General features: G+C 50.4%; 1 protein-coding gene across 6 annotated transcripts in view; it reads left to right on the forward strand.

Annotated features, from left to right (window-relative positions):
- N4BP1 (NEDD4 binding protein 1) overlaps window positions 1–12,103 on the forward strand; it is a 69,243-nt gene that overhangs the window by 24,758 nt on the left and 32,382 nt on the right. For 2 of the 6 annotated variants that reach the window (XM_072117157.1, XM_072117158.1), the window contains exon 1: window positions 2,944–3,079. The exons of 1 other annotated variant lie outside the window; for it this stretch is intronic. The gene's annotated coding sequence lies outside the window, so the exon portion shown is untranslated. Of the gene's footprint in view, window positions 1–16; window positions 57–2,939; window positions 3,080–10,941; window positions 11,035–12,103 lie in introns of those variants that run through there. 3 more of the 6 variants (XM_072117156.1, XM_072117155.1, XM_072117153.1) reach the window with 3 other exon arrangements.

The raw sequence follows: 12,103 nt of genomic DNA on the forward strand, positions 1-12,103 counted from the left end.
ATTTTCTTGTCCGCAGGAAGAATGAGTCACTGCTTAAAAATACCTTCATTCTGCAGGTGAGTCAAAATAAAGATAACATGGGTAATTCCCATTCAAAACTTGCTTTGCCTCTTACAGCAATGTGCAACTGCTGTAAACAGACAATGGGGAAATTCAGCGTGTCAGACCAGAATACTTGCATAAAAAGTCACAAAATAGTGCTGAATGATGTTTGGGCTTTTCTTTATAGTATTTTGACCATATCAATGAGACATTTACCTTCTTTTGGACACAGTCCCTAATATTTTTCCTCTTTTTAATATTTTTTTTACCTGGGAAATAGATTTGCATGTATAAAATTACTGTTGCTATAAAACAATCTTTCTGGCTCCTAACTATGCATTAGGCCACACACATGCCGTTTTTATGCATGCCTTTTTGGAAATGTTTGCTTGCTCGATGTGCTTTAATTGAATTGAATTGAAATCTGTGCTTCTTGGAATTTGGAATAAAAACGCAGTTATCTTGTTCTCCCTGCTGTTTGTTCACGTAATCACATGCGGTTTCAAAAATGCAACCACTTTGAAAACGCAATGAAAAAATACAAGAAAAAGCAAAGTTAAGACACTTTCTCCAAAAACACATTTAAAAAGCCAATATGCAAAACTGATGCATTTTACAAGGATGGAAAAACGCAATTTAACTGGCCTTAGGCTGGCGCCACACGTAGCGCTTTGTCTGCGCTTGCAAACGCAGACAAAGTCGCACCCACCGGGGCGGGCCTCGGCCCGATCGCATTGGCGTTTCTATGGAAACGCCTGCGATCGGGAACGAGCCGCCGGTGTTTCGCGTTAAATTAACGCAAAACACCGGCGGCTCGTTCCCGATCGCAGGCGTTTCCATAGAAACGCCGATGCTATCGGGCCGAGGCCCGCCCGGTGGGCGCGACTTTGTCTGCGTTTGCAAACGCAAAGCGCGTGGCGCCGGCCTTAAGCCGGTGACACTCATGGTATTTTTGAATGCATCGAACATTGTTCAAATGTTTGATCACATTTTTTAACGCAATGCTTGATGTGCGGTAATTGCTGTGTCTTTTGGAATTTGTAAAAACGCAGTGATCTTCTCCCTGCTGTTTGTGCATGTAATCACATGCATTTCAAAATGCAGACCACAAACAACTTAGTTTTTAAAAAATGCTATGAAAACGCACCTCATAAACGCAGAGGAGAAAACGCCAAGTTAAGACACTTTAAACCAAAACCCATTGAAAAAGCCAATATACAAATATGATGCGCTTTTTAAGGATGCAAAAATGAAAAAAAAAAAAACGCAGCAAAAACGCCACGTGTGTTACCAGCCTTATGGTACATTCACACAAACATGTGTCAGTGCGCTGGAGAAGAGGAGGGTTGCTGCCGGTGTACACTCCCCCCCCCCCCCATTACCAGGGGATGAGGGGACGTATCAGCAAACAGTGGTATACGTCTGTGCCATAGGTTGGAAGGATCAATGGAATCCCCCCGAAAATTCCTTACAATGTATGGCACAGTACAGAATGTGAACCTAGCCTTAAAGGGGTATTCCCATTTCAACATGTTATTGATATGTTTGAATAATGAAAAGTTATACAAATTTGCAATGTACTTTCTGCATTAATTCTTTATGGTTTTCTGCATTTTGTCAGGGCGTTTTCACACGATGCATTGTGTCGCGTTTTTTGACACATTCCAAAGCCTACAGCCTTGATCACATGCTGAGGTTACATTGCGTTTTAGGGAATGCAGTGGAAACGCAATGTAACCTAAGTATGTGATCAAGGCTGAAGCCTTTGGAATGCGTCAAAAACGCATCAAAAAACGTGACGCACCACATCGTGTGAAAGCGCCGCCAATATATATAGAAAGCTTCATTGTTTATTTGCAGTGGACAGAAATCTGACCATGATCACACAGCTCTGATTACTCTCTGTGATACTAACGAGCTGTGCACTTGACCATGGTCAGATTTCCGTCCACTGGAAGTAAACATAGAAGGAAAGCAAGCAGAGATGTAGAAAACTGTGAGGAATTGATACAGAAAGTATATTGGAAAATTGTATTATTTTTCATCATACAAACAATTATTTTTTTTTGTTGCGTTATTTACATTGTGTTTTTGCATCCTGGAAAAACGTATCAGGTTTGCGTATGGGCTTTTTCAAAGCGGTTGCGTTTTTGGAAAATGCATGCGTTTGTCGTCTGTGTTATGAAACGCATGCAATTACTTGCGCAAGCATCAGGGAGAACAAGATTACTGCGTTTTTACAAGAGACACAGCTGCATGCAATTACTGCACATCAAGCATTGCGTTTTTAAAAACGCGAACAAACATTTGAAAAATGCATGTGCAAAATCGTATCTGTTTGAAATTGCAACAGAAACACAACAAAAACGCCACGTGTGTCACCGGCCTTAAGGGCTCATTCACACAGGCAAATCTATGACAAAAAAAAGCAAACATTTCAGTTTTGTTTCAGCATTGTATTTGAATCCATTTTTCTTTCACACCTGTATCACATTCATTGATCAGTTTTTTTTCTTTTTTGGAGACGTGAAGAAAAACCTGACCATTGAATAAACACGAACATTACGAAGACAAACACGTGAACAAAATACGAACACAAAACAGATTGAAAACTGGTGCATACTTTTGTCACTATGTATCCTCAGCATAAAGACTATTGTGCAAGCAAATCCTGATCTTTCAGACAATGTGATGTTGTGGTAGTGCAGCAGCGGTGTAACAGGTGGAGCACGGTTGTATCAGAAGCTGATACATCTCTAAGCATAACAATCTCCTTTCTATATGTGCTGTCCTGAGCACATGGGAAGCCGTACACTACATTCATACATTTTGCCGACTGTCGCCATATTTCCGAAGATCATCAATAAGGAGTGTTGTGTATACTGTGTAAGAGCAGCCTCTAGTGTTGTGCGCGGCGACCCTAGAAACCCGGAAGTGTTTCTCGTTCAGACTGTTGGGCTGTGACACTTTCTGTTTGTAAAGCTGAGAGACACAGCGGAGTTAGGAGCTCAGACACATCCAGCACCTGCATGGCTTCGTGAGTATCCACAACTGCTGCTGCAGGCCGTGCTCCTATAGCGGCTCCTCCCATGTTATCACTCATATATACTGGAGAGTTTCCTCATAAAGTGCCCCCACTCACTGTCAGTATCATCCTATACTGCCCCCCCCCCCCACACACTGTCACTATCCTCCTATACTGCCCCCCCACACACTGTCACTATCCTCCTATACTGCCCCCTACACACTGTCACTATCCTCCTATACTGCCCCCCCACACACTGTCACTATCCTCCTATACTGCCCCCCCACACACTGTCACTATCCTCCTATACTGCCCCCCCACACACTGTCACTATCCTCCTATACTGCCCCCCCACACACTGTCACTATCCTCCTATACTGCCCCCCACACACTGTCACTATCCTCCTGTACTGCCCCCCCACACACTGTCACTATCCTCCTGTACTGCCCCCCCACACACTGTCACTATCCTCCTATACTGCCCCCCCCACACAGTCACTATCCTCCTATACTGCCCCCCCCACACACTGTCACTATCCTCCTATACTGCCCCCCACACACTGTCACTATCCTCCTATACTGCCCCCCCCCACACTGTCACTATCCTCCTATACTGCCCCCCCCCACACTGTCACTATCCTCCCATACTGTCCCCCCCGACACTGTCACTGTCCTCCCATACTGTCCCCCCCCGACACTGTCACTGTCCTCCCATACTGTCCCCCCCCCGACACTGTCACTGTCCTCCCATACTGCCCCCCCACACACTCACTATCCTTCTATACTGCCCCCCCACACTGTCACTATCCTCCCATACTGTCCCCCCCTACACTGTCACTATCCTCCTATACTGCCCCCCCACACACTGTCACTATCCTCCTATACTGCCCCCCCACACACTGTCACTATCCTCCTATACTGCCCCCCCACACACTGTCACTATCCTCCTATACTGCCCCCCCACACATTGTCACTATCCACCTATACTGCCCCCCCACACACTGTCACTATCCTCCTATTCTGCCCCCCCACACACTGTCACTATCCTCCTATACTGCCCCCCCACACACTGTCACTATCCTCCTATACTGCCCCCCCACACACTGTCACTATCCTCCTATACTGCCCCCCCACACACTGTCACTATCCTCCTATACTGCCCCCCCACACACTGTCACTATCCTATACTGCCCCCCTACACTGTCACTATCCTCCTATACTGCCCCCCTACACTGTCACTATCCTCCTATACTGCCCCCCTACACTGTCACTATCCTCCTATACTGCCCCCCTACACTGTCACTATCCTCCTATACTGCCCCCCTACACTGTCACTATCCTCCTATACTGCCCCCCTACACTGTCACTATCCTCCTATACTGCCCCCCTACACTGTCACTATCCTCCTATACTGCCCCCCCTACACTGTCACTATCCTCCTATACTGCCCCCCCTACACTGTCACTATCCTCCTATACTGCCCCCCCTACACTGTCACTATCCTCCTATACTGCCCCCCCTACACTGTCACTATCCTCCTATACTGCCCCCCTACACTGTCACTATCCTCCTATACTGCCCCCTACACACTGTCACTATCCTCCTATACTGCCCCCCTACACTGTCACTATCCTCCTATACTGCCCCCCCTACACTGTCACTATCCTCCTATACTGCCCCCCCCTACACTGTCACTATCCTCCTATACTGCCCCCCCTACACTGTCACTATCCTCCTATACTGCCCCCCCTACACTGTCAATATCCTCCTATACTGCCCCCTACACTGTCACTATCCTCCTATACTGTCCCCCCCTACACTGTCACTATCCTCCCATACTGCCCCCCACACACACTGTCACTATCCTCCTATACTGCCCTCCCCACACACTGTCACTATCCTCCTATACTGCCCCCCCACACACTGTCACTATCCTCCTATACTGCCCCCCCACACACTGTCACTATCCTCCTATACTGCCCCCCCACACACTGTCACTATCCTCCTATACTGCCCCCCCACACACTGTCACTATCCTCCTATACTGCCCCCCCCCACACTGTCACTATCCTCCTATACTGCCCCCCCTACACTGTCACTATCCTCCTATACTGCCCCCCTACACTGTCACTATCCTCCTATACTGCCCCCCCTACACTGTCACTATCCTCCTATACTACCCCCTACACTGTCACTATTCTCCTATACTGCCCCACACACTGTCACTATCCTCCTATACTGCCCCCCCACACACACTGTCACTATCCTCCTATACTGCCCCCCCCCACACACTGTCACTATCCTCCTATACTGCCCCCCCCACACACTGTCACTATCCTCCTATACTGCCCCCCCACACACTGTCACTATCCTCCTATACTGCCCCCCCACACACTGTCACTATCCTCCTATACTGCCCCCCCTACACTGTCACTATCCTCCTATACTGCCCCCCTACACTGTCACTATCCTCCTATACTGCCCCCCCTACACTGTCAATATCCTCCTATACTGCCCCCTACACTGTCACTATCCTCCTATACTGTCCCCCCCTACACTGTCACTATCCTCCCATACTGCCCCCCACACACACTGTCACTATCCTCCTATACTGCCCCCCCACACACTGTCACTATCCTCCTATACTGCCCCCCCCACACACTGTCACTATCCTCCTATACTGCCCCCCCACACACTGTCACTATCCTCCTATACTGCCCCCCCACACACTGTCACTATCCTCCTATACTGCCCCCCCCACACACTGTCACTATCCTCCTATACTGCCCCCCACACACTGTCACTATCCTCCTATACTGCCCCCTACACACTGTCACTATCCTCCTATACTGCCCCCTACACACTGTCACTATCCTCCTATACTGCCCCCTACATACTGTCACTATCCTCCTATACTGCCCCCTACACTGTCACTATCCTCCTATACTGCCCCCCACACTCACTATCCTCCTATACTGCCCCCCCACACACTCACTATCCTCCTATACTGCCCCCCCACACACTCACTATCCTCCTATACTGCCCCCCCACACACTCACTATCCTCCTATACTGCCCCCCCACACACTCACTATCCTCCTATACTGCCCCCACACACACTCACTATCCTCCTATACTGCCCCCCCACACACACTCACTATCCTCCTATACTGCCCCCCCACACACACTGTCACTATCCTCCTATACTGCCCCCCCACACACACTGTCACTATCCTCCTATACTGCCCCCCCACACACACTGTCACTATCCTCCTATACTGCCCCCCCACACACACTGTCACTATCCTCCTATACTGCCCCCCCCACACACTGTCACTATTCTCCTATACTGCCCCCCCACACACACTGTCACTATCCTCCTATACTGCCCCCCCACACACTGTCACTATCCTCCTATACTGCCCCCCCACACACTGTCACTATCCTCCTATACTGCCCCCCCACACACTGTCACTATCCTCCTATACTGCCCCCCCACACACTGTCACTATCCTCCTATACTGCCCCCCCACACACTGTCACTATCCTCCTATACTGCCCCCCCACACACTGTCACTATCCTCCTATACTGCCCCCTACACACTGTCACTATCCTCCTATACTGCCCCCTACACACTGTCACTATCCTCCTATACTGCCCCCTACACACTGTCACTATCCTCCTATACTGCCCCCTACATACTGTCACTATCCTCCTATACTGCCCCCTACACTGTCACTATCCTCCTATACTGCCCCCCACACTCACTATCCTCCTATACTGCCCCCCCACACACTCACTATCCTCCTATACTGCCCCCCCACACACTCACTATCCTCCTATACTGCCCCCCCACACACTCACTATCCTCCTATACTGCCCCCCCACACACTCACTATCCTCCTATACTGCCCCCACACACACTCACTATCCTCCTATACTGCCCCCACACACACTCACTATCCTCCTATACTGCCCCCACACACACTCACTATCCTCCTATACTGCCCCCCCACACACACTGTCACTATCCTCCTATACTGCCCCCCCACACACACTGTCACTATCCTCCTATACTGCCCCCCCACACACACTGTCACTATCCTCCTATACTGCCCCCCCACACACACTGTCACTATCCTCCTATACTGCCCCCCCACACACACTGTCACTATCCTCCTATACTGCCCCCCCACACACACTGTCACTATCCTCCTATACTGCCCCCCCACACACACTGTCACTATCCTCCTATACTGCCCCCCCACACACACTGTCACTATCCTCCTATACTGCCCCCCCACACACACTGTCACTATCCTCCTATACTGCCCCCCCACACACACTGTCACTATCCTCCTATACTGCCCCCCCACACACACTGTCACTATCCTCCTATACTGCCCCCCCCACACACTGTCACTATTCTCCTATACTGCCCCCCCACACACACTGTCACTATCCTCCTATACTGCCCCCCCACACACACTGTCACTATCCTCCTATACTGCCCCCCCCCACACACTGTCACTATCCTCCTATACTGCCCCCCCCCACACACTGTCACTATCCTCCTATACTGCCCCCCCACACACACTGTCACTATCCTCCTATACTGCCCCCCCACACACACTGTCACTATCCTCCTATACTGCCCCCCCACACACACTGTCACTATCCTCCTATACTGCCCCCCCACACACACTGTCACTATCCTCCTATACTGCCCCCCCCCCACACACTGTCACTATCCTCCTATACTGCCCCCCCACACACTGTCACTATCCTCCTATACTGCCCCCCCACACACTGTCACTATCCTCCTATACTGCCCCCCCACACACACTGTCACTATCCTCCTATACTGCCCCCCCACACACACTGTCACTATCCTCCTATACTGCCCCCCCACACACACTGTCACTATCCTCCTATACTGCCCCCCCACACACACTGTCACTATCCTCCTATACTGCCCCCCCCACACACTGTCACTATTCTCCTATACTGCCCCCCCACACACACTGTCACTATCCTCCTATACTGCCCCCCCACACACTGTCACTATCCTCCTATACTGCCCCCCCACACACTGTCACTATCCTCCTATACTGCCCCCCCACACACTGTCACTATCCTCCTATACTGCCCCCCCACACACTGTCACTATCCTCCTATACTGCCCCCCCACACACTGTCACTATCCTCCTATACTGCCCCCTACACACTGTCACTATCCTCCTATACTGCCCCCTACACACTGTCACTATCCTCCTATACTGCCCCCTACACACTGTCACTATCCTCCTATACTGCCCCCTACATACTGTCACTATCCTCCTATACTGCCCCCTACACTGTCACTATCCTCCTATACTGCCCCCCACACTCACTATCCTCCTATACTGCCCCCCCACACACTCACTATCCTCCTATACTGCCCCCCCACACACTCACTATCCTCCTATACTGCCCCCCCACACACTCACTATCCTCCTATACTGCCCCCCCACACACTCACTATCCTCCTATACTGCCCCCCACACACTCACTATCCTCCTATACTGCCCCCACACACACTGTCACTATCCTCCTATACTGCCCCCCCACACACACTGTCACTATCCTCCTATACTGCCCCCCCACACACACTGTCACTATCCTCCTATACTGCCCCCCCACACACACTGTCACTATCCTCCTATACTGCCCCCCCACACACACTGTCACTATCCTCCTATACTGCCCCCCCACACACACTGTCACTATCCTCCTATACTGCCCCCCCACACACACTGTCACTATCCTCCTATACTGCCCCCCCCACACACTGTCACTATTCTCCTATACTGCCCCCCCACACACACTGTCACTATCCTCCTATACTGCCCCCCCACACACACTGTCACTATCCTCCTATACTGCCCCCCCACACACACTGTCACTATCCTCCTATACTGCCCCCCCACACACACTGTCACTATCCTCCTATACTGCCCCCCCACACACACTGTCACTATCCTCCTATACTGCCCCCCCACACACACTGTCACTATCCTCCTATACTGCCCCCCCACACACACTGTCACTATCCTCCTATACTGCCCCCCCACACACACTGTCACTATCCTCCTATACTGCCCCCCCACACACACTGTCACTATCCTCCTATACTGCCCCCCCACACACACTGTCACTATCCTCCTATACTGCCCCCCCACACACACTGTCACTATCCTCCTATACTGCCCCCCCACACACACTGTCACTATCCTCCTATACTGCCCCCCCACACACACTGTCACTATCCTCCTATACTGCCCCCCCACACACACTGTCACTATCCTCCTATACTGCCCCCCCACACACACTGTCACTATCCTCCTATACTGCCCCCCCACACACACTGTCACTATCCTCCTATACTGCCCCCCCACACACACTGTCACTATCCTCCTATACTGCCCCCCCACACACACTGTCACTATCCTCCTATACTGCCCCCCCACACACACTGTCACTATCCTCCTATACTGCCCCCCACACACACTGTCACTATCCTCCTATACTGCCCCCCCACACACACTGTCACTATCCTCCTATACTGCCCCCCCACACACACTGTCACTATTCTCCTATACTGCCCCCCCACACACACTGTCACTATCCTCCTATACTGCCCCCCCACACACACTGTCACTATCCTCCTATACTGCCCCCCCACACACACTTTCACTATCCTCCTATACTGCCCCCCCACACACACTGTCACTATCCTCCTATACTGCCCCCCCACTCACTGTCACTATCCTCCCATACTGTCACTATCCTCCCATACTGTCCCCCCCGACACTGTCACTATCCTACTATACTGCCCCCCACTGTCACTATCCTCCTATACTGCCCCCTCTCGCTAGCCTCCTACCTGCACCGCCCCCCTCTCGCTAGCCTCCTACCTGCACCGCCCCCCTCTCGCTAGCCTCCTACCTGCACCGCCCCCCTCTCGCTAGCCTCCTACCTGCACCGCCCCCCTCTCGCTAGCCTCCTACCTGCACCGCCCCCCTCTCGCTAGCCTCCTACCTGCACCGCCCCCCTCTCGCTAGCCTCCTACCTGCACCGCCCCCCTCTCGCTAGCCTCCTACCTGCACCGCCCCCCTCTCGCTAGCCTCCTACCTGCACCGCCCCCCTCTCGCTAGCCTCCTACCTGCACCGCCCCCCTCTCGCTAGCCTCCTACCTGCACCGCCCCCTCTAAATGTCTTGTTCTCCCAACAGTATATGTTTTTGTCCACGGTTTTGCACCTAAAACAATTTTTATATATATTTTTTTTCCATGAAAGCAGGAACTTAATTATTTTAAGTGTATGTCTTGTGATTTTGGTTTGCAGTTCAATTGTAGTTTATGTGCGCATGTAGGGTGTTTATTCATTTCCTGTTATTGTAAACTGTATCACCAAACTATGAATTCACAGAAATGAGTGTTAGAAGATTAATACTTGGCATAGATATTTTCACTTCAGACTATTGCTGGCCATGAGGCTGCTGTAAAGAATATCACTAAATGTTACTAGTGCTTAGGCAAGATGGCAATCATGGACTGAAAGTAGAAGAAATAAAGTGTACAACCTAAAATTAGTGTCCCTGACTTTCAAAGCATATGGGAGCTTGTAGGCTGAAAATCTTCTTACTTCCAGCAGACGTCCAGAGCCACTTCTACGTGCGCTGCCTGTGAGCACACACTGAGGCAGCCAATTACGTCATATCATGTGCACATAGAAGTGCCTCTGGTCATCTGTCGGAGAAGCTGTGAAGCGAAGGAGAACCATGGAGTCGCAGGGAGATGAGTGGTGGTAAATATACATTTTTTAATTTTTAGGGGGGTTTGCAGTTGTCGCAGAGAAAGCCACAGATTGATTTCTTCTTGCATGGCGCAGAGAAGTTCCTCCCCTGTGTGGCTTCGTTCGCCCAGGTAAACCAGGTGTAGAACTGTGACACTTGTGTGCCCTGCACATGTGGTGACTGAGGAGGCGGACACTGGCGCAGGAGCAGCAGTTTGACAACATGGAGGAGAAAGCAGCGTCTCTTGTTCAAGTAGTTGGTGTGGCTGGGCGGGAAGCACATTCACCCAGTGGGCTGTAAAATGCATGTACTGGCCCTGACCTTAGTTATAGCTCCACACGTCCACGCTGCCATGCACCTTGGAAGACACCAATAAGCTCAAGGACAGGCACAAAGCAGTGGATGTCTGCACCACCTCTTCACGGCTTAGCAGCTGCTGACTGTCTTCAAATAATTCATCCTTGCTGTATAGTGGTGCTGAGCCCAGACCATCTAGTACAGTGGTGGCGAACCTATGGCACGGGTGCCAGAGGTGGCACTCTGAGCCATTTCTGTGGGCACTCAGACCATCACCCCAGGACAGAGTTCATCAAATAGGACCAAATCCACCAAGTCCCAGGCAGCTTAAGAGCTGCTGCTCTCTGCGCTATTTTAAAGCAAAATTTCATTGGCTGTTAGGAACTGCGGGGCTAGTAAGAAGGTGTTGACAGAACTGCAATATCTTTGGAAGCTCATCCTGCTGGACCAACCATTTTTCCTCTACAGAGAGACCATGATGAGAAGCTACAACGAGAGTCTGAATTTGCCCTCCTTCTTTCAACTGTATAGGTTGCCTAAGGGTGGGGCGATACAATTGAATGATGTGGAAGAACAGGTAGCAATAAGTTACTGCTTAAAATGCCTTGTTGGCACTTCAAGGTAAATAAGTGGATTTTGGTTGGCACTCTGTCTCCAAAAGGTTTGCCATCACTGACCTAGTAGATCTCTGGTTGAGGGAAATGAACAGGACAGAGGCTGGTTGAGTACAGGTGAGCGTCGCTGATCTGCTCCTGGGCCATGCCAACTTTCTATTTGGGGCATATTTTTTGCCAACAAAGTCAACTTTTATGTATTTTAAAAAATAACATTTTTCACTTTGAATTAAAATTTCATGAAGTTGCCTATGTCTATTAACTCTTCAGTGCAATTTTGAAAATGAG

The sequence above is a fragment of the Engystomops pustulosus genome, chromosome 7 (assembly GCF_040894005.1).
Source record: "Engystomops pustulosus chromosome 7, aEngPut4.maternal, whole genome shotgun sequence".
Classification (NCBI taxonomy): domain Eukaryota; kingdom Metazoa; phylum Chordata; class Amphibia; order Anura; family Leptodactylidae; genus Engystomops; species Engystomops pustulosus.